The sequence below is a fragment of the Strigops habroptila genome, chromosome 4 (assembly GCF_004027225.2).
Source record: "Strigops habroptila isolate Jane chromosome 4, bStrHab1.2.pri, whole genome shotgun sequence".
Classification (NCBI taxonomy): domain Eukaryota; kingdom Metazoa; phylum Chordata; class Aves; order Psittaciformes; family Psittacidae; genus Strigops; species Strigops habroptila.
The window spans coordinates 39,318,443-39,342,124 of NC_046358.1; the positions used below are offsets into that span (position 1 = coordinate 39,318,443).

At 37.5% G+C, this 23,682-nt stretch overlaps 1 protein-coding gene across 5 annotated transcripts in view; it reads right to left on the reverse strand.

Annotated features, from left to right (window-relative positions):
- Positions 1-23,682, reverse strand: part of NPAS3 (neuronal PAS domain protein 3) — a 614,400-nt gene that overhangs the window by 346,443 nt on the left and 244,275 nt on the right. The gene's annotated exons all lie outside the window — the stretch shown is intronic.

A 23,682-nucleotide genomic window follows, 5' to 3' on the forward strand; every position in this document is an offset into this window, starting at 1 on the left:
ACTGAGATCATTCTATTCAGCACCACTCTCTGATTTTTCACTGTTTTTTGGGGGTGGAGGGTGTTTCAGTCTGTACTCAGTAGCTAAGAACACAGTAATCAGATGAAAAGATATTTTCAAGCATGCTAATTATTAAACCTGTACTGTCTTAGACTATTTATTATGTAGGAAATGGATCAGACTGTTCTGTGCTTCATCTAGGATTTGCAGCATCTTATGAACGCACAAGTATTCTCATGATGGGAATGACCCATCTTGGGCAAGTAGCTCCACCTGCTCTTCAACACATCACTTGAAGTCCGCAAGTCTAAATTTTGGAGCAAGAATAAGAGCTGCAAGTCTGCACAGCGAAGTTACCCTTCTGACATGCAGCAACGGTGCCAGCTTTTACCTTTTTTTTTTTTTTTTTAATCCCTAAGATAGCAAAGACTCTGGTCTTTGATGGCTAAATCTTACATGGCTTTTGGTTACTATGTTATTTGGACACCAAATCATTAGCAAGTATTCACAGAGATTATCAAAACATAAGAAGCCTGAGAGAAAAATAATAGTTTGCTGATAAGCTGTCATTTCAATGATGGCAATAGGTACTCTAGAGAAATTTATGGACAGACAGTGAAGCTATCAACTGCAAGTACAACTATAAAAAAGAACCTCATAATTAACAATCTTCATCTATGACTTAAGATTTTGTTTCTGCTGTCACTCAATTACTAACCACAGGAATCAGAATCTCTAATATTTCATTAAGTTCTTTAACTGTATGAAATATTATAACATAACTCAATTTTTACATGACAAGAAGAAAAAAACAACCCCACAGATAAGACAGAAGAGTCTCGCACTAATAAACCAGGGTAGCTTTGAAAACATTGCCTATTCGGACCATCAGATGATACTATTTAGGGTATATAATACTGAAAGGGCAATCTGATAATCACAGTAGAAGCAATTTCAAACCATACTACTGCTGAAAAGTCAATTTAACTTTCCAGCTTTATAAGACTTTGTTATTGCTATTGTTAATTATTTCTCATTTAATGGGAAATTGGCAACAAGGTCCCCAACTGTCATTTTAAATCTGCAATAATATCATGTGAAGCTTTTCGTCCTTATTCCCAAGCCCTGGATTATCAGAGCTAAATGGCAGCTCCAGCATTACAAAAGCTCAGGGGCAGGTACTGTTACACAAATTGCCAATTCAATTAACAGTGTGTAAATGCTCCACTGGCAGTCTGAGGGAAGGACAGCCATTTTGGCAAGTGTCATTCCTAATTTATCAAACTGTCAAACCTTCCACCCAGGTGCCTGCGGTCACTGTCTGGTTCTTAATGCTAAGTTGTAAAGCTGCAGGAACCATTCTTGTAGCTTGACAAGGCACAATACTCAAAACTGATTTTAAAATCAAATGTACAGTTGTCTTAATTATTCTCAGTATAAATGATGTTTTAATTACAAAATCAGAGTGGGAATATTCAATCAAGATCGAAGATTACATGTATATACAAGAAGGCAGGCAGATCAAAGCCTGATGCCTAGCCTGCTTTCCAAGGTAGCTATTAAGTTTTTCTTCATTCAATACAGTTTGTGATTACCTCCCTCCCTCGGCTACTGTCCTTTACAGTCTTTAGTCTGACTCTGTTCTTGGTTTTTACCAAACCACTGTGTCTGCGTTAATGCCCTTCAGGGGAAAACCCCTGTGGCAGGACTGTATGAATAGATTGGTTTCATCTCCACAGGCCTTGCTCTCCTTCCTCCCTCAGACATGCCCAGCCACTTCATTTAGCAATTTTTTAAAATCTTTTCAGAAATAAAAACAGGTTATGAGGCTCTTCTGTAGAAGTGAAAAGCTAAATAACTTCACACTTGAAGGCTTTTCCTCATTCTTTTTTCCTTCATTTCTTTTTCTGTGCTGACAGAAACAGCACACAGAAACTACTGCATATGCAGATCAGAGCCCCTACAGTGAATACATGTACTGTGCAGTACACTGGTGTCTGCAGGATAGCGCTTGAACACTACCCCCATTATGTACTTGGGGGAGGGAGGATGTTACATCAGTGCATCTGTAAATGTTTGCTTTTGTGTTGAATACTTGCCGAGTATGAGCCGTAGAGTGTTTCACTTAAATCAAGTTTAAATTGATCTGACCATTTTAAAGCAAAGAAAATGGCAGTAGAAAATAAAATACAGAAAATTGTCCTTTCAGTGTCTTGTGTGACTCCTGTTAGTAAAAATGAACAAAATTCATGGCACAATAATGGCAAAAAAAGCTCCTATTGGATAAATATGAATATGTTCTATAGTCCTTATGTAGACACCATGGACCAGGAGAAGATGCTCCAGAGACAGAAGAAATCTGAGATTAAGTAGTTACATGGTAGATAACATCAGCTATAGTTTACTATCTACAATAATAAAGTTCTTTAGTAAAAACCTGTATGTATGTGCATCTTCAAAAGTGATCATTTTTTTTTTTGCCTGTTAGCTCATCTGATATAGGTATTACTAACACAGCACTAGGAATCCAAATATTTTTACTTTTTATGTAAGGCAGTTTTGTAGCCTTGGACTCAATACTATTATGTCACTGCAAGTTCCCAAGGCTAACCATACATTTTGTGTAGGATGTAACGTATCTAGATACTAATGCAATTCAATTGTTCTATCACATTTCAGAATGTGGTTTAATCATTTTAGAATTAAGAAATAATTCTTGCAATGCCTTCAACAGACGTGGTAAAAAGCACTCAATTTAGTTTTCACAATATTGTTTTTTCATCCATGTGATGATAAGTGTGAATGAAGAAAGTGCTCTGGAGCACAGGACTACCAGGACTGAAACATTGCTATGTTGAAATAATAAGAAGGAATTCCATACTTTGGTATAAACCACCTATTTGAACTGAACTTGACTTCTAAAGCTTTTAAGGATTGGCCCTAAATCAAGCCAAAATTGTTTATAAAGCTCTGCTAAATAGCTAAGACTTTGGACTTCATTCAATGCCCCATGAAATCATTGGGACCATCTTAAATCTTTTACTTGTCTTAGTCCAGCCATACCTATGAAAAGATAGGTCTCTGCTTCCAATGTATGTGCATCAAGAAAAAGCAACAAGCATTTGAGAGTCATGAGGTAGATTGCTTCAGTTATTTAAATAACTTTGCATAATTTCACAAGAGCACACAATTAGACCAGATTTTTAGAGTAAATTAGGGGACTAAAAATAGAGAACAGCATTCCAACGAAGTTTCAAAAACACATGGCTGCTTTGAAAATCCTAACAGGCACTAACTTTTGACACTCTGATGTGTGAAAGTATCTGCACAGATCTTACTTTCCTTCATAGCAAGTTGTCTCTAGCTAATATTATTATTGTTACACTATTTACCTTTCTGCCAGTGCTTTTGTGTAAATCAACTCTTTCGGCATAACACTTCATTCAGTCTGATAGCATGCATACTTCTTTTGAACTTGAAAGTGTGAGAAAGCAGAGGCAGGAAAAAATAAAGTATCTTAAATCAGCAAAATAAAGCAGCTGCTCCTAGGGCTATACATTGGAAACTTTATTACCTACACAGATTTTGAATACAAGTTCAGGAAATTATATGTGATAGTTGAGGGGGAAAGGATGGAGTGCTGCACAAGAAGCATCAAGCGTGACCTAAACAAATGATCAAGTAAATAAAATATTGTTAGATCACAGATTTTAGAGATACTGAGTTCCAGACTGAAACCTATGATAGCTATTCCAGTTTGCAAGAACTGAAAAACATCTGAATGCAGAAGTCCTTCTTATTAAAAAGAGAAAAAAATATTAAACTGTTTTAAAAAAACTGAAACATTTTTCCAGTCCTCTGTAAATCCTAGCCCTCTATGCCAAAATAAATAGCCTATGAAGCATAAGTAATTCCAAGCAGTTAATTAAAAATAAAACTAGGTGAAAAAACCTGTTAATAAATAGATTTGTATCTATGAGATTATTCCAACTGAATTTTACTTTCAGAACATCAATTTAGGCAGCACTGTGATTCAATAAACCAGTGTACTAGGGCATTACCTTGAACTGTGCAAGAAGTTGAATATCAATCCATATTATAATCAGAGGATTAAAATGATAGATACTGTTTCTAGATCTGAGTTTCTTCAGTCAAGAATATTTTGCAGAAGATGAGAATGAGTACTTTGACTTTGAAAGATAGATCTGATAGAGATAGATAGTAATTCATATGTATTTAATCTGATCTCTGCACATTACAAGACTTTACTGCTGCACCAAGGCCAGCCGTTGTAAGAAAACAATTCACTCTACTAAAAGGCATCTAAGCCATTATGGAAGAATATGAACTTCTACATATGGAAATGCCAATTAAGGGTGTTGAAACTGCAGACGTTGTGAGAGTCCAAATGCCGCTTTGGAAACAGAAGTTCAACAGCAATTGTTACTCAAAGACCACACTGTTTATATTACTAACTAGCACCAAACAATCCTAATCCAGACAGCATATTCATATGGTAATTCTATACTGCTGAGTTATCCAAGCTAGTTTCCGAGCTTTGAGAGCCATGTAACCAAGGACTGTCAAGGAGCTCACTGTACACTCATGTCCAGAAGTAAGTTGAAAGTCCAATGTAGACATACTCTCTGCTTCTTTCCCTGGGCTCTGTGTAGGTGCACGAAGGAAAAGCAACTGAAAAAAACCTGATGGGAAGCTCTTGAGACACCTACTGAAGTTCAAACCCCATAACTGTTCAAACAAGAACTTCCATTTTCAAATAAATAATTTAAAACTAACAGCCTGATAGTAGCTTCAGAGTGGTAGTCATCACAAAGTATGCTAAGACAAGGTATGAGTGTGCTCACAACCCCTGTGTGAGAGCAATAAATTTAACTAGATATTTCAATGCGTATTTTCTTTAAAGACTGGTGGTGCTCCTGGTATACCCTCAGGAAGTACTGTGCCCAAAATAACATGAATACCTGTGTAGCAGTGTCTAAGAAACTGAACTTCATGAGTGCAGATTCTCTGAAATTTCTCTCCGAGTTAAGTGACTTTTACTAGAATAAGAGTCCATATTCCTGCTGCTTATACTTTGTCATATTTAGATGAGTGGAAGGCTTTTCCAGTGTCATCACTATCTTCTCTAATTTATATAGGTCCTATATATTTATAAATAATATGTATAAATATATTTATTTATATTTAAATATATTAAATATATTTTTATATATTTGTATATATTTATATAAATATATATTTATATATAAATACATTATGTAATTATTAAATATATAACAACATTATATATAAATACATATTTAAATATATATAACATTATATTTAATAATAATTAAATTATTTACATTTATAAATATATTTATATAAAATAAATATATTTATATAAAATGTATTTAAATAATAATATAATTAAATAAAAATACTTATAAATAAATATGTAATTATATAATTATTATATAATATAATATTATATATAAAAATATAATATATATCATATATAATATATATAATATATTCATATATTTATATTTAAATATAAATAAATATATAAATATTTAAATAAATATATAAATATATAAATTATATAAATATATATTATTTATATGTAAATATATTATATATAATATATAAAAATATATTTAAATATAAATATATAAATATATTTAATACATTTTCATATAGATAAATATATTTTTTAATATATATAGGTCCTATATATTTATATATAATTTATATAGGTCCTATATCCATGTATAGCTCTATATTTGGTCTCCAGTGACAGTTAAATAGTGAGGAGCTCTAAAATCCTACCATGATTTCTAAAATACACAGAACTGTTTGAAATCTGTGTGATGTCTACAAGTATCTAACTTACTCTCAGGTGGGGGGGGCGGAACTATGGGTTTCAATCCACTTCTGCAACTGTCCTCTACTCATTTCCTCTTGTGCTTACGGAAAACAGAAGTCTGCCCAAGGACTAGGACCAACCTGGTCCCAGACTTACTCTTTTTATTCAAATACATGCTGATTTTCAAATGGAGCTGCAGTTATTTTCCTGCCAAAACAAGAACAGAAACAATAAACTATTTGGATAAAATCATTTGTGGCACTACTGAAAAGGTATCTAACAGTTCTAACCTCCTTTTGGCTTTGAAAATAAGCAAAATTAATAATCATGATGCAAGACTTGGCTGGACTCTGCCTCCAATTTTAATATTGCAAAGTGGCAGCATTCGCCCATACGGAGTATAAAAGAAGCCAGTACATAAAACATCGTCAACACTTCATGCTCTTTCTGCACCATCTCTGCTTCTAATCCAAAAGACACCATTTCTCCGTTCCTACATCATGACAAAAGCTTAACTAGGCAGAGAAGAGAAATGCACATAAAAAATGTTTCCAAGTATCAATCCAACTAAAGGTTTAGCGTGATTCTCCTAATCTTTGCTTTCCTGTAACCCATCTGCAGTTTCACCAGGTAACCCCAGCCCATGATTCTTTGAAGTTGCTCTGAAACAGCACCTCAGTATCTTCAATGTCTCAAACACAAGCACATTTTAAAAGAGGAAATAACACTCAAAATGCATTTAGTATGTATCCGCATAATTTGTAGGAACGTAAAAATGCAATCACATGATTGGTTCAAACATCTGATCAAATACATACTTTACAACAGAGTCAAGAATAAGATGAACAGCATGAACACGTCGAAAGAAATGGCTTAATGCAAATCAGGCAAAGTCTTGTTTCACAAGACACAAGCTTCAAGCAGTGTCATCTTGGCTGCCTGCATGTCTCACTGATGCATGCCTTTCATTGGCTTCAGCATCAATTTTCTTGGAGCAGTGCTCCTGTACTCCTGTTATGCTTCCAACTAAAATTCACCCTGAAATCATGATCTACGCTATACCTAAAACATAGCCTCAAGTGCCTCAACCACCTCTCAGAAGCAAGGTCCCCTCCCTTTTCACACTTCTGAGAGAAGTCTGCAATAATTTCTAGTGGGTGCTGCAAGATCTTCATATAGTCAACTAGCTAGGCTGGCCAGTACAGAGGAAGCAGGCTAATTTTTGTACCTCCTGCCCCCTTCTTACTTCTGTAAGCAAGACCTCTAAACCAGTCCTTTACCTGTAAAAAGTCTTTAAACTACATTTAGCTGTGGCAAGAAAAGGATAGGTTATTTTTGTTTTACACTGGTCTGAATATACTAATGCTAGTCACTACCTAGCCATGAAACAACAAATTATAGTAACAGGTATCCATATACCACTAAGGTGACTTTCCTCCCTATTTTCATTTTTTATCAAAAATGGTGAGCCTGAAAAGTCAAAACCAAATTAAAAAAAAAAAAAAAAAGAAAAAAAACCCAACCCTGCAGCATCTGTCTCAGCAGAGTTCAAGCTGGCTGACAGTTCCTTACACTGAAAAGCTGAGAATGATGCTATAATTAAAATTTCATGAACAAGACAAAAAATCTATTTTGTTTGGGAGAACTGTTATGAAAGTATACAGAGAAAAACTGAATATGGTAATTTTAGTTTATCCCTGGCCCTGAATTTAATGATTAAACTTAAGAATCCTGAACAAAATTATTGTTAGCAACACCTCATAACTTAATTAATTATGAGTGTCATCTCTGTTAGGCATGCAAGCAGGTCTTAACCATTCCAAGTGAATGTGTGGCTATTGGCACACGACCACTCTGAGTTCTCATTTGTTTGATGACTGAGGATTAATTCCCTGTCCTTATCACAGAATTTAAACTTGACCCAATCAATTTTCAGCCTAGAAAGGAATAAGAAGGAAAAAGTGAATAATCGCTCTTAAGACAAAGGAAAAAGGCAGCAATGGCACAGTCAGAGACATCCTAGTGGCACCTGTGCTACTTTCCTTTTCGGGGTTTTTTGTTTTGGTTTGGTTTTTTGTTTTTTTTGTTGGTTTTTTTTGTTTGTTTGTTGTTTTTTTTTTTATAACATGCATTGCTTTTTATTGAATTTCAGTCAACTCCATGGGAGACAACACCATCCATCTTCTTTCATCTTTTAACAAGGATTTGATGAGGTGACACAGAACTGATTCTTAAAAACACATTACCTGTTATGTGAGGCACTGTGTGACAGGGAGAACTATCTTCGTGACAGGCACCTGACAGCAGATTTGTTGATTTCATGGTCACTTCATTTAAAGTAACAACAGGGTGAAATATGCCATCTGATAATCTGTTTGAATGTTGACTGTGAAAAGCACTTAACATTTCTGCCAGCTACTACTACTACTACAGAATCTGTTCCTCAATATGTGCAGTTTTACCAGCCTCTTTAATAATTATAAACCAGAAACTCTTATCCTAGATTAAAGGAGGGGGAAGGAAAAAAAAAAACCAAACCAACACAACCTTTAAAAAAGTCACTTTAGAAATCTGACATTGCATTCTGAAAATAAGAATACTCAAAATTTAGGGCATGTCACACAGTGAGACTACTGTCTGCAAGATGACTGTCTCTCTGCTGTTTGAGGACGACTGCTGCACCTGCATTGCATAGGTGATTTTAGGACAGATATGTAGCCTTTCTCAGTCAGTTTTCTTCCATGTGAAAGTTTAATCCAGATTCTTAGGATCAAACATCTTGCTTAATTTTCACTAATGGGTAGTTTTGATAGATAGCAGGATGATAAGGGATGACTCATTTCAGGAAGGGATTACACTGAATTGTGGTATTACAGCTCAGGATAAAATTTTAGTTAAGAAGCTGGTGTTATAAACACAAAAATCTAGGTATCAGCATGACAGGAATTAAAAAAAAAAAAAATACTAAAGCTTCATTAGTTCTTTAGGTGCAAAGCTTGTACCACAAGAAACCAGAATAATACAAAAACTATTATCCACTTCCTAGTAGCTGAATGAGTGAAACTCTTGCTTGTTTTCGAATGAGTTTGCGATAGGCACAGACACCTCTAGACTAATCTGGCAGCACTGGAAGTCAGGTCAAAATCCATCCTTAAGCAGAGCTATTGCCATATAAAAATGCATGGTATGCACAAATTATAAACCCTTAATTCAAGTAGGGTTAAATGAGACAAATTCTAACAAATCAGCACTGTACCCCTCTCGTAATTAACACATACTCACACATTGAACTATCTTGTTGATTTATGCTAACCTCCATGAAACCTGATGAAGAAATACCTTGAATCGATATGATTTAAGCATTTTTAAGATCACATTAAATATGAACCAGAAGCAGGCTGGTTAAAATTTACACTTTCTCTGAAAGATTTTTGACACATTCGGTGCTTGTGAAAGCTGAGGGGATGACGGCCCTAGTCAAATACAGTTGAGTGAGCAGACTGCAAGCATCCCACATTCCACCTCCAGTGCAGTTCAACCGTGACGTGGAGGGACCTGCCTTATCTTTTACTTCCCTCCCCACATACACTTTTATTTACTGTCTCGTAAATATTTTATTAACTAATTCCTATTGTTGCTTGTTGGGTTTTTCCTTTTTAGTGCTCTTAATATTTTGCTACACAGTTTAACTTAAATTCACTTAAATTCACCTTTCTATTTAGAAATGAAAATTCTGACAAGTTGACAGTCCAAGACTATAGCACGCATTTTATTCCTAATCTATGAAGATGTTATCAGAATAATTTTATGTAGATTTGTTTACCTTTAAATCTTTACTCAGGAAATAACCTCAGGGGTTCAGGTTCCCATCCCCTGGGATCGCATCAATGGCAGCAGAAGCATGAAAACTTCAGCGTGGATTATGAATACTGTTTTTATAATCAGAACATTCTGCATGTTCTTTTATGGCATTGCCGACTCCAATGTTGCTGCTAAACTTCAGCTACATCAGAAATAACAACCTACAGTCATTTTGTTAAAATAGCTACTGTCAACTTGAAATTTAGTCAACTAAAAACAAAACAAAAAGCAAAACAAAAACAAACAAAAAAAGCACTGTCAGGTGCTAAATCAACCCCTGAGCCCCACTTGCCAATTTCTGTGGTTCTAAAACCATATGCTCCTATTTTAAGAATGCCTTCTCTCTTTCCTGTCTCTGTGCAAAAGCCTCACAGAAACAAACAAAAAGGGAGGCAAAGTGAAAGCTACCAGAGTAGAAATAGCATTCACAAGTGCCTAGGAGAAAAGTAAGGAAACCAGGGAGATGACACAGAAAGGAAAAAAATGGCCTATTTCTTAATCTATTTCACTTAGAGTGCTCTCTGGAACTACACAAAACTCCACTGAGAACAAAAAAGAAAAAAAAAAACCCCCCCAAAAAAAACCAAAAAAAACCCACCAAAACCAAGAAAAAAACCCCCACCAAATAAAAAACAAAACAAAACCCCAAAAAATCCAAAAGAAAACCATTTAGGGGGGAAAATCCAGCTCAGAGGTCTACTGTACGCCTTTAAACAGACATCGGCTTTGAAGCACGGAATGAAACCCCCTGTGGCCCAGTTCTTGGGGTTCATTGTGGCTGCTTTGAGTTGCGTCACGCACACATTCTGGGCATGAAGCCAGTGCCACTGGCCAAGTGAGGTCACTCATGTGCACGTAGATCTTCCGGTGGCACAGAGCCAGACTCTGCTGCTCTTGTCACATACCCCCTTACTCAGCCTCCTTTGAGGAAACCCGGTCTGGTCTGCCCCAAACCGCTTCAAATCCTCACTTGATGCCACACTCCAAGCAGTTTCGAGAGCCACAGCAGCATCGCCATGCATGTACATCTCCCACCCGCACAAGTTGCTGTGGAAAGTTAAGACTAAATTAACTTCACTGACCAAATTGGAATTGCAGTCCTTGTTAAACTCAGTGGGAAAATATGCAAGCTATGTTTACAGCCTTGTTAAGCATAAAGCCATTAAAAGTCATATACCCATTAGGCTGCACAACAATGACAAGAAAAAAACCTTTATGAAATACCGCTAGCTCTCTGCATTACCTTCCCTGGTGTTAAACTCCTAGTATGAAGTCTCCTTCTATCAGAAGGAACAACATTTGGCTTTATATTACCAAGTTGGAGAATTCATCACTTTCATCTCTCTGCCATCTGCAGGATATTGAAAATGAAATGAAAACAGAAAAGGATTTTTAACATGAGGGGAACACCTGATGTATGAAGTTATTCAAGCCCCAGGAATGTGTGGTATTGCACATTCTCACTGTCACAGTCTTTGTTGAAAAGGATTTCCCTAACCTTTTCTCTAACCAGCAAACAAATAAGCCTTATCTCTCAGCAGGAGAGAGCCACTGCTCCATTAGATCATTAAGCAGTTCTATTCAGTCTATCCCAGTCTCCTGTCCTTGGCCCTGAAGAAAGAGCTGGCGCCGGTCCAATCAGTCAGATAGAGGGAAGGCAAATGTGCCTTCGTACGGTACAGCTTGAAATGTCACAGCAGGATGAAAGTCGTGGAACAGACAGCAGTGAGGAAAAGATGTGGTGCTACATGAGGGGTAGTGTTCCAACAAGGAAAGGCTGGTGTTTCAGTCTGCCAAACAACGTAATGACTCATCCAGGCAGAAAAATATTACCACCATGGGAATATTTGGAACGTCTCAGTCTGAGAGTAATTAGGAACTAAACTACATCGGCATGCTTCAGTGATGAAATGAGAAAATAAGCAATACCTCTGTCAAGTTCTGATTGGCGAGTATTAAACGAATATGGGCTTCTATCATATCTGACCACAAACTAGTAACGTGCAGCAGATTGTCAGAACGGAGAAATATTTCCACTTCCTCATAAAATACGACAGCACAAAAAAACCTGGTGAAGTGAAAAATGTTACAGTTGGCAGTAAGAATTTTAAGGAAAATCATTACCATGATTATATAATTTAATCCTTCTAACAGGCATTTGCACATAGAGTTTTCAACCTCTAATTACTCTGTCTGCAACGGAATAAAAAAGGGTAAGAAGAGGATGGGCAAAAGCAGCAAATGCTGACAGTTTCATTTTATTAACAACTACTGTATACAAATCACTAAATGGAAAGCACAAATGTTTAATGGATACAGGTAATGGAATTATTGTGCTACTTATCGGTTGTAAAAATGTAAATACTTTGGCAAGAAGGACAAATGTTAATTTTTATTCTTTTGTATTTCCAACTTGTGCACAATTTGTATTCATTAAGCAATGCAAAAGGCCTTTTTTTCTTTATAATTGTAAAGTGACATTATAATTAAATTGTATAACCTCAGCAGCATCTGCAATTTAAAGGATCACTTACAAGCTGGCTGGACAAAGTGCACCACATTAAGCCACAAAACTGAGTTACACATCAATAACCCTTCATTCCAGTGGCTGGGTCAGAACCTCAGCAACATGAAAAAAAAAATAGATTATTCAGAGTAAAAGGGTTTAGAAGGTCAGAAGCAAAACCGCTTACAAGATCAAAATTCCCAGGATTCTCTAAGACTGCCTACACCGAAACCTCCTGTGACACCTGTTTGACTTCTTTCAGCAGGATGGACACTTGGAGTTCAGCTGAACTAAATGTAGCTCCCCAAATTAAAAGGAAGGGCAAACACAAATTACTTCTCTGCACAATAGGAACAGCCCCCATTAGACTGGTTTAATAAACTCCTAATAGATGTATAGCTTAATACAATATTCAGCTATTGACATAAACATAAATATAAATTTCAAAGAAAATAACCTACTTTACTAAAACTACCTGTGCAATAAAAATTAATGAACTCCAAATGATTCTTCACATCTCCACCAAATTGCATTTTCAGGCTCACATCTTCAGGACATGCTGGGTGGTTTGATGCATTCCCACAATTCATCTTCCTGCTAAGCCAATTTTAATTTAAATGCAATTAAAGGCTCAAAATGAACATTATGTATTAGATAAAGCCTTGAATCTGCAGACTATCATAAATATGATTTTCAGAAAAATTAATTACAAGCCATTAGGGTACAAGTAATCTTACTGCAAATGTTGAGTTAAACTGCAGAATCAGTTTGTTCCTTCCATTAAATGTTAAATACTGATTTTAAGCTTTGCTCCAAGTTAATAGCAGAAGGTCAGCATAAAAGAAAAAATGTTTCTGAAATAATCCTCAGAGATTCTGGAGATTTATCAATCCACATTAATTGAAAAAATGTATTCTCTCAAAATGCTTTGAAACAATGAGCTTTTGATCTACTTTTAGTCAACTTAAAATAATAAAACTCTTCACATTCTCCTTGTGCTCTGAATATAAGAGATTTCTGCAGAAGAGAGTTGGTGCATAACTGCTTCAAATGAAAAATCTTTATATGTTGTGTAGTGTTTCTAATCAGTAGTTGGTAGACACCCACAAACCACACTGGAGATATCTCATAAGGCACATCGCAGACCTGGTACAGGAAAATTCAAGAAAGTCAGCTAAGAGCTTCTTTTTATTGTCACTTGCTGCGAGGTGGAGCCTGAGGATTCAGTACAACCCCAACATTCAAGCAGCAGCTCTGGAAAATGCAGTGATTTATGACTTTCGAGATACATTGAAGTTAGAACTTCAACTTTTTAGATGCTCCTGAAGAAAATTCACAAATGTGCCTGCAACTCCTATCAACCGTGGTGCAGAATTTGAGCAGTCTAACTTGTTCTATACACATATAGCTATATAGGACACGTAAGAGTTTCAACATTAGAGGAAACAGAAATTGCACATGGTGTATCATATATTGCAAAAAGTGCATTTAGCTGTACAGAGACAAAGATATGAGCATATCCCATAGAACTAAAAGCACTTTTCCCAAATTCACAACTTCTGAATCTCACTGCTAGCTGTGTACTTTAACACCATCCCGTAGCTACTAAATTCTTCCTGCCAGCATTACCCACAATAGATTCAAAGGAAATCTGTGCTTAATTCCCATCTCCCAAACTGACATATTTTATACACAATATGTCAAAACTCTGCATTTTTCATTAACTTCTGTTCTATCATTAAACAGAAAAGCAACAACACGGTTGATGAAATTCAGCCATTAATCTCATCATAATTGCTTATAAATGTTCATGCTACACTGAAGAGCTGAATGCATCCCATGCAGTTGAGGGGGGTCAAGGTAACTTTAAAAAATAAATCTTTATTAAATCACAGCTTTCTTTTCTGACATTATTCAATTTAGGCACGAATGCTGAAACTCACACCTTCATCACACTTGATTCAACTTAATTTTATCTGCTTGAATATCAAATGTTTCAATATCCACCTCTACATCCAGGCCCTCCTCCAGCTGCTAACTGCTCCAGCCCTCCGGGGGACTGCATGTGTTTGCTTCAATCCATTTATTGTCTTTTGCTTGTCTACCTCTATCCCTAGACACTAATGTACTCACTTCTGGATATTAGTAGATAACCTCTGTGCTGTGGGAGTTTAATGAAATATCTGGCCATCGAGCTGGATGAATGTTATTTTGACAATTGAATTTCATAATTTAAGGGCATTAGTATGACATTCTATAATTTCAAGGAAAGTTGAAAGCTGTTACATTCCACAGATATTATTAAAATGCTTTGTGTGCTTGTAGAATCTTAAACAGTTACACATTGAAGACAGCAAAACTATGAAATAAAATGTATTATACCCTTCGTCAGTTTCAAAAATCAGAGCGATGATTAAGTCCAATGAACACAGAAGACAACTGTTTCCTCAATGAGCTTGTTGCACAGTTCTTTTTACTGGCAAACAGTTTTTCTACAGGTGATAAGGTGTGATACATATACAGACACCCAACAGGATGTGAGTTCTTCATGATGTGGGTTTCTGACAGCAGCATAAAAACAGAGAGAGACACTTTGGACATGACCCGGCAGTGTGTGCTTGCATCCCAGAAGGCCAATCATACCTTGGGCTGCATCCAAAGCAGTGTGGCCAGCAGGTCAAGCAAGGTGATTCTGCTCCTCTACTCTGGTAAGACCCCATCTAGAGTACTGCATCCACCTCTGGAGTCCTTAGCACAGGAAAGATATGGACCTGTTGGAGAGGGTCCAGAGGAGGGCCACAAAAATCATCAGAGGGATGAAGCACCTCTCCTGTGAGGAAACGCTGAGAGAGTTGGGATTGTTCAGCCTGCAGAAGAGAAGACTCTGGGGAGACCTTATTACAGCCTTTCGGTTCTTAAAAGGGGCCTGTGAGAAAGATTGGGAGACACTTTTTAGCAGGGCTTGTTGTGGTAGGACGAGGGGTGATGGTTTTAAACTATAAGAGGGGTGATTCAGGCTGGATGTGAGGAAAAAGTCTTTTACAGTGAGGGTGGTAAAATACTGGCACAGGTTGCCCAGAGAGGTGGTAGATGCACCATCCCTGGGGACATTCAAGGCCAGGCTGGATGTAGTTCTGGGCAAGCTGATCTAGTTGAAGATATCCGTGCTCATTGCTGGGTGGTTGGACTAAATGACCTTTGAAGGTCCCTTCCAACCCAAACTATTGTATGATTCTATAATTCTCCGATTCTATGTTTAAAAGAAAGATACCCACCACACCTGGGAAGAACATAATCTAAAATATGGAACAGATCCACAGCACACACTCCTCTTTACCCTTTCAATAGCCTGATACATTCCTGCATGCTAGCAAAGACCAAGTTAAAAATAAAAGGTTTAGAAGGTCACAAGCAAAAACGCTTACATGACCTAAATCCCCAGAGTTGTAACCTGCAATAACACATTTAGATTCCTTCAGCAGGACAGACTTCTTGTTGGGATGAATTCAGTGAAGCCATATTCCCCAAGTTAAAAGGAAGGCCAAACACAAACTACCTTTCTGCACAACACAAACAACCCTGACCAGGCTAGGTTAACAAATGGTAATGGCACTCTGTCTGGGGACAGGGGCTAGTCCTTTTCACCACAAGGCTTTTAACTCAAAGTCTAGAAGTGTGGTATCTATCACTGATAATAGAATACACTGAAAGGCAAGTACAAGGGGAAGAGAGAGAGGAGGAGATTATCGCATTCACCAGTGAGATGCCTCTAACTCTGCAAGATGAATGCATAGCAACGCTATGGACAAAGTAAGAGAATACTCCAGATCTTGTACAGTGAATAAAACAGAGATACAATGAGCTGTTGTCCAGATTTTCAAACACAATCCCCTTTCACTCTCTTGAGCTTACTGCTGTTCACCATTAGATTTTTCATCTCCAAATAACTCAGCAGCTAAACAGGTGGAAAAAGTCAAGCTCTGCCAAGCTTGGCTGCCCAGGAAGCTGTTGAAACCATGAGGTTCTCATGCAGAACAAGGTCTTTGTGACAGCATGAGCTCACTCTGAATAGCTGTGTGATCGGCGATGTGCATGTTAATGAATGCTTTGTTCACTGTTATCATAGAATATTATTCAGGTTTCACACAAACATTAATAAAGGTATTTTTTACATTTTTTTTCACCACCAATTTAAAACACAAGTTACTTTTATATTTGTCTCATCCTGGTCAACTGCTTCTTACCAGTTCCTAGGAAAGTGAGCCAAAGCCAACTCTCTGGGCATTCTTAAATCCTGATTTCATTCGCTGTTTTCAGTATATTAATAGATTTCTACTTTCATTGTACTCCGAATTTAAAACTCAACCCTTTTTATCCACAGACTCCTGTCAAACTCCAGCACCACATGGCAGTTTGTGTTCAGACCCATTCCATTTTTCAGCAGTTCTCACTTGCAAATGAAAATTATCTTCCTTCTCCCTAAACTTCATGATCCTTACCTTTCTTTGAAAGGCCGAGAAATATCACCCCAGATATTATTGATGAGCTTTGCTTAAAATTCAGTCTTTCCTAAAAAAACTTACCCTAAGCTTTCTAAGTCTGTGTTTATCCATAAACACTACATGCATACACACTCAAAATCAGCCTAGCTTTCTAAAACTCCAAGATGTTCTCCAAAAATGCCCTACTCCTCATGATATTCTGTAGTCCTGAGACACAGCATTAAAGATTCTTAACTCCACTACTACAAGCAGCAGGAGCTCACCTTCAAATCAGTGAGAAGTTTCTCACCAGAATAATAGTATTTAAAACTTTGCCTAAGATTTGAGCAAACTATTCATACACTGAATGCTTACACAAAAGCATTTCAGAGGCAGTTGTGCCAGAAGAATGAATGGATTTGAAACAGATAGCTTTACTGGATAGCGAGTACTAGAGTTGGTTGCAATAGTTTCTTAAAAGTTTCTCACGGTACATGAGTTTAAATTTCAGAGTCACTAAAATAATACAGTTTAGAACAACGTTAAAGGATGTACAGTCTTGCTTTTTATGTTTAGGTACATTGATGCACATGCTTTTCTGTGGGATTCTTTGGGGCTGATATTTTTTAATCTTCCGTAGAAATATTTGTTTCTTGTCTCTTGTCTTTTGTGAGCATCTATATGAAATTATTTCAGTAAATTAAAAAAAAAAACAAACAACCAAGGTGCTGGAAGTAAACATAAAAAGTCCCAAAACATTAAAAAAAAAAATCAAAAAAAGAGCAAGGAAGTGGTTAATACCATTCTGTAGGTGTAAGCTGGGGTCTGCTGTGCTCAGCTCATGCATCTGCCTAAAGACCTTTAGAACTAAGACCTTTCCGAGTACCTTCTGAGTATGGCCTGAAGCCACTCAGCTGTGTCAGGGCTATTCTGGGATGTTTTACAGGATTATTTTCCTTTCAGCAGGGGACTGTTGGTATCCTTCCCACACACATATGTATGTTGGCCTACTCACAACATAGTTTAAAAACAGTATTCCATAATGGGACATGCTAAACTAACAAACAGAAAAAGATGAAGCAATCATTTACTGCTGACGTCTATTTTGTTGCTAGGATTCCAGACGGCTTCTGTTTAGCAAACAGGTTATTAAGGTGACTAATTTTTATGGGATCAAAATTTGTAATATTTCTACAACAGAAAGTTCCCATTTACCATTTTAAACAAAAGATCTTTCTGGTTTTAAAATGCATGTGTTATTCTTCCCTATTAATCCTACATAAAGCTTGGTGTTGTGGAGCTAGCCAACTTCCTTTCAGGAACAGTGCAACTCAGTAACTTTTATGTATTGCTAACAAAAAAGTATTTCCATTTAGGGGATACCGATACACTGGTAAAGACCTCTATTTCCCTTCCCAGCACTGTAAAAATCCCATGCATTGTTCAGAGGAACATCTATGTATGTAAATTAAGAGACAATAGTCTCCAGCAGATATTATCACTCAAAACAGGTAATTCTATTTTGGAACAGAAAATACAACACACTGCTGATATCAATAACAACTACTGAAAACAGCATTTAGGAAAGAAGATGTTGGAAAATAACATCAACAAAATAGCATAACTTCATCCTAGGGCTACCATCAGCACTAGGGATGCTATTAAAATCTTCAGGATGAGAATTCATGTGAAATGCAGAGATTCGAAACAAATACCTAATACCTGTCCAATATGAAGAATTAAAAATGTAATGTTCCCATAACAGGAGATGCACTAGAACAATATCCATTATATTTGAAAAATCATGGCAATCAGGTGAAGTTCCCGATGTCTGGAAAAAGGGAAATATAAACCCCATTTTCAAGAAGGGGAAAATGGAAGACATGGGAAACTACAGACCTGTCAGTCTCACCTCTGTGCCTGTCAGGATCTTGGAGTAGATTCTCCTGGAAAGCATGCTAAGGCGCATGAAAAACAATGAGGTGGTTGGTGACAGACAATATGGCTTCACTAAGGGCAAATCCTGCTTGACCAATTTGATGGCCTTCTATGATGGGGCTACAGAACTGACGGACAGGGGCAGAGCAGTTGACATCATCTACCTGGACTTGTGCAAAGTGTTTGACACTGTTCCACATGACATCCTTGTCTCTAAACTGGAGAGACATCAATTTGATGGATAGACCACCCAGTAGGTGGTCCAATTGGGCTGAATGGGTGCACACAAAGAGTTGTAATCAACAGCTTAATGTCTAATTTGAGATGGGTAACAAGTGGTGCCCCTCAGGGGTCGGTGTTGGGAACGATCCTGTTCAACATCTTTGTTGGCAACATGGACAGTGGGATTGAGTGCGCCCTCAGCAAGTTTGCGGATGACACTAAGTTATGCAGTTTCGGTTGATATGCTGGAGGGAAGGGATGCCATCCAGAGGGATCTGGACATGCTTGTGAGGTGAGACAATGCCAGCCTCATGAAGTTCAACCAAGCCAAGTGCAAGGTCCTACACCTAGGTCGGGGCAATCCCAGGCACAGCTATAGGCTGGGCAGAGAAGAGATTCAGAGCAGCCCTGCGGAGAAGGACTTGGGGGTGTTGGTTGATGAGAAACTGAACACGAGCCGGCTTCAGTGTGCGCTTGCAGCCCAGAAAGCCAACTGTACCCCGGGCTGCATCAAAAGAAGTGTGACCAGAAGGTTGAAGGAGGTGATCCTGCCCCTCTACTCTGCTCACATGAGACCCCACTTGGAGTACTGTGTGCGATTCTGGTGTCCCCAACATAAGAAGGACATGGAGCTATTGGAGCAAGTCCAGGGGAGGGCCATGAGGATGATAAGGGAGCTTGAGCACCTCCTGTATGAAGACAGGCTGGGAAAAGTTTGGGCTGTTCAGCCTGGAGAAGAGAAGCTGCATGGAGACCTCACAGCAGCCTTCCAGTATCTGAAGGGGGCCTACAAGGATGCCAGAGAGGGACTCTTCATCAGGGACTGTAGCAATAGGACAAGGGGTAATGGGCTCAAACTAAAACAGGGGAAGTTCAGGTTAGATATAAGGAAGAAGAGCTTTACTGTGAGGGTGCTGAGGCACTGCAACAGGTTGCCCAAAGAAGCAGTGAATGCTCCATCCTTGGTGGTGTTCAAGGCCAGGCTGGACAGACCCTTGGGTGACATGTGCTAGGGTGAGGCATCCCTGCCATGAGCAGGGGGATTGGAATAGATGATCTTAAGGTCCTTTCCAACCCTAACTATTTTATGACTCTACGATTCTATGATATTGGCTTCACACGCAGTAACGAAAATTCAGAGTATTATTTCCAAAAAACCCAAGATTGTTACACACACGTATTAGGGCAAATGAGATGTGAATCAGGACGGTAGGAGGTGACAATTGTAATTAGACACTAGACACTCTCCATTTTTATATGGAATCACAAGAATCATTCAGGTTGGAAGGGACCTCTGGAGTTCTACTAGTCCAATCTCCTACTCCAAGCAGGGCTAGCATTGAATTCAGAGCAAGTTGGCTCGTCATGAAATTGTCATTAAATCCTACAAGCCACTCAACAGTAACTATTTGACAGAATATCTTCAGGTAAGCAAGGAAACAAATCTTTTCTGAGTCCAAGAAAAATTATCTATATTTTTCTTAAATTGCCCTTGATGTGCCCAGACTGTTAATAGATTTCTCTATTGAAGGGAATTTCTAGGCTGAATAGAAGAGTAAAAAAAGAGTTGTTCTGTTGTTTCAAAACAAAACCTTTTCAGCACCCACAATAAGTTTCTCCTCCAAGTCTTCCATCTATTCCTTCCTAGTCTGCAGGTTTAATTTCTCTCTGTTATTGGTTAACCTATCCACCTCAGCACTTATATGACCCTACAGTAATAGTAGCTGAGTACCTCAACTACAGATGAATTTATTCTCATAATTTTATTGAGGGATACAGAAATATTATTATCCGCATTTACAGACAGAGAACAAGACAAGGACAGACTAACAGATTTGTCCAAGGTCCTTCAAAAACTAGATCTAAGTTATATCTCTCCAATGTGAGACTAATGCATATGCCCTTAAGCTACTGCTCTTCTTTCTAAACCAATTCTGTTCTGGGTTGGGGGTTTTTTTCATCATATTCATCTCAACAGCAACTTTACCTTTCTTCCCATCTTAAAAAGTGTAATATGCCCTTTTTCTAGTTTCTTCACATTTTTCCTTGCCCAATTTTACAAGCTCATCATCCTTTCTTGCCTTCGTTACTGTTTCATTTTCAGCTACCAAAAACCCTATCTCTTTTCCCCTATTTCTCTACCATAATTTTCCTTCATATAAAAAGAAAAATATTTTGTCCCCACATCCCATGCACAACACTCTTAATCACCTTCTGATTACAATATCCTTGGGATATGGTCTCAAAGGCTGTATCATATATTTGCCTGTCATATTAGTTTGTAATTCACAATAGTACCCAAACTACCTCCACAGGTACTAGTAGTCCTAGTCTGAAAAGCCACCACTGCTTCAGACCAGTAAACCTGAACCTGGAAATGGCCTTACACTGAGGTCTGTTCTTACAGACACTGTGAATCCAACTGGCTCAAACTACTTGGCTCTGTGAACTCAAGACATCTCAAGCACATCTGTTAAAAGCTGAACAATTACAACCAGGAGAATCCATGGTTTTAGCAGTTTGACTCACCAGGTACCTGGCTTTCTATCACAGCTCCTACACAGGTGGACTTTGAGCTGACAGATCTTTCCTTTATTTTCAGATTGCTATGTAGAAGATGTTTAGGATAACTCCATCTACCTTAGAGGACTACCACTCCTGACTAGTCCTACTAGAGACTCACATACTTAGACCTCTTGGAAACCTTCAGCAACATCAGTGAGAAACAAGTATCATGCCCTAAAGACCTGGCATGTCAAAGCCTACTGATAGGCTCCAAACAGTTATTCTGAAATTTGTGCTGAAATAATTGTGTGGAAAATGGCATGATAACAATTCACTTCCGTAGCCCGTGCTCATGAGTCCCCCCTTGAAGATTCACCAACCTAAGCAACAGAAATGTATCATTAAAAGCAAAAAATTTACCCTGGGTAAATGGAAGCAGCAGTCAATGCCCATTTCTGATTATTTACCACACTACACACAGACATTTCACTGTCCTGTCTGCCCACTGCATAACAAAGGTCAGCCTCTGGATAGAAACACAACACTACTGAGAGAACAAAGAAATGAGTCCTGGTAAAAGCAAACAGGAGAAAACAATGCTAATGTGATAGGCGAAATGCTTTATAGGACAAGAGAAAATCTATTTCCTTCCACTAAAGTCTGTGTTATTAACTGAACCATTTTGTAGACTTCTGGACCCTGGCCCATCATTACAATCCTAAGAAATAACAACTGTCAAAAGCAACTTATATCCTATATAGCTGATTCCATACCTTAAGTCTTCCACTCCTAGCGCTATGACAAATTATATTTCAGAAACATCTGTCCAGTTATTTCAACTCAACCAGCAGTCTACACCACCACCTTATACTTCCCCAAGGAAGCCATTACTACTGCTTTCTTTCCAGTCAGTGGGTATCCTCAGTCTTATCGAATTAATCTTTTCCTGAAGTTGTGAAGACACATGTTTTTTCTAGCTCTCAGTGAGTGGTAATTTGCCATAAACCAGTGTGGCTTTTATACCTGTATCTGCTCAGGTTCTCAGCATAGTGAAGAACATGAAAGCTACCAGTGATTCAGATGACATTCAGAGCCTAAGGAAAATGCATCTGTCCTTGGACAGCTGGAATTATTTCCTTCCCCTGCTTTTAACTATATATTTTAAAAAGCATTCTCAAGTAGATTGTCAGTACTCATGCAAGTGAGCTCAGTGTTTCCTAATGGGATTACTATGTAAATAACAGCTAGTCAAATGAACATTTGCAGAAAAAGGCTTTCAAATGAAGGCTTGCAGGAGAAGGCCTTTTGAACTAATTTTTGTGTATTACATTGCTATGACAGTTCATTTTCACTGTGATTTACTTGATCACAACTCCTCACCTGAATTTCATAATAAAAACTTCCTATTGCATTTAAAAAAGTGCTAGGATGTTACTAATTCTACTTTCCACCCCACTGAGCAATCTGTGCTACATTCCAACAGTTAAAATAACCATACAACTGAACAGGACAAATACTGCTTTCATAGCTGTGCAACTCTTCCTTTGAGTCTCTCTTTTGTTCCTTAAAATCTTACTACACATAATCAAATTAAATCAATGGGATTTGATTTTTAAGTGATACAAATATTGCTTACTGTGAGGTATTCTATTTAAAATAAAGTACAGAGAGAATAGTTCAAGTACTAGAATTATTATTCTTTTATATACAAGTAAGGGCATCAATCTACGTTTGTTAAAACAGAAAGAATTATTCAGACTTTTATAATTAAGTTATTTTTATAGTCAAAGTCAAGTGCACATATAAAGATATAAATTTGGAATGGCCGAAAATCAATGCAAGTCTTCACACTGGGAAAGCTAAAACCAACCCCATAGATGACTTGGAGGCTATTAAAATATTAGACAAAGCAGGAAAAAGTCAGTGCTCTTGTGAAAAGTTCAAAATTCATAGCCTTTAAAAATCTTACAGAGAGAAATAGTTTGAAATATGCACGTATCCTGGTAACAGGCTTACTCACATGTTCAAAGTTAATGAATTGTGTTCATCTTGGAAGAGTTGGATCCAAAAATATAAAGGATGCATCATAAACTATTTCTTATTTGGGCCTTACTTTGACTCAGGACTACTTAAAGGAGCTGAGTCGAAGATTCAGCTCTCATTTCAGTATAACTCAGCATAGCAAATTCCTTCACAAGATGCTTTCAATATATAAGACAAAAATCAATAATGGAGGATTTCTGGTCTACAAAGAAAAGGTAACCTGCTTATCACAACTTTCTAGGCTATACTGCTTTTTG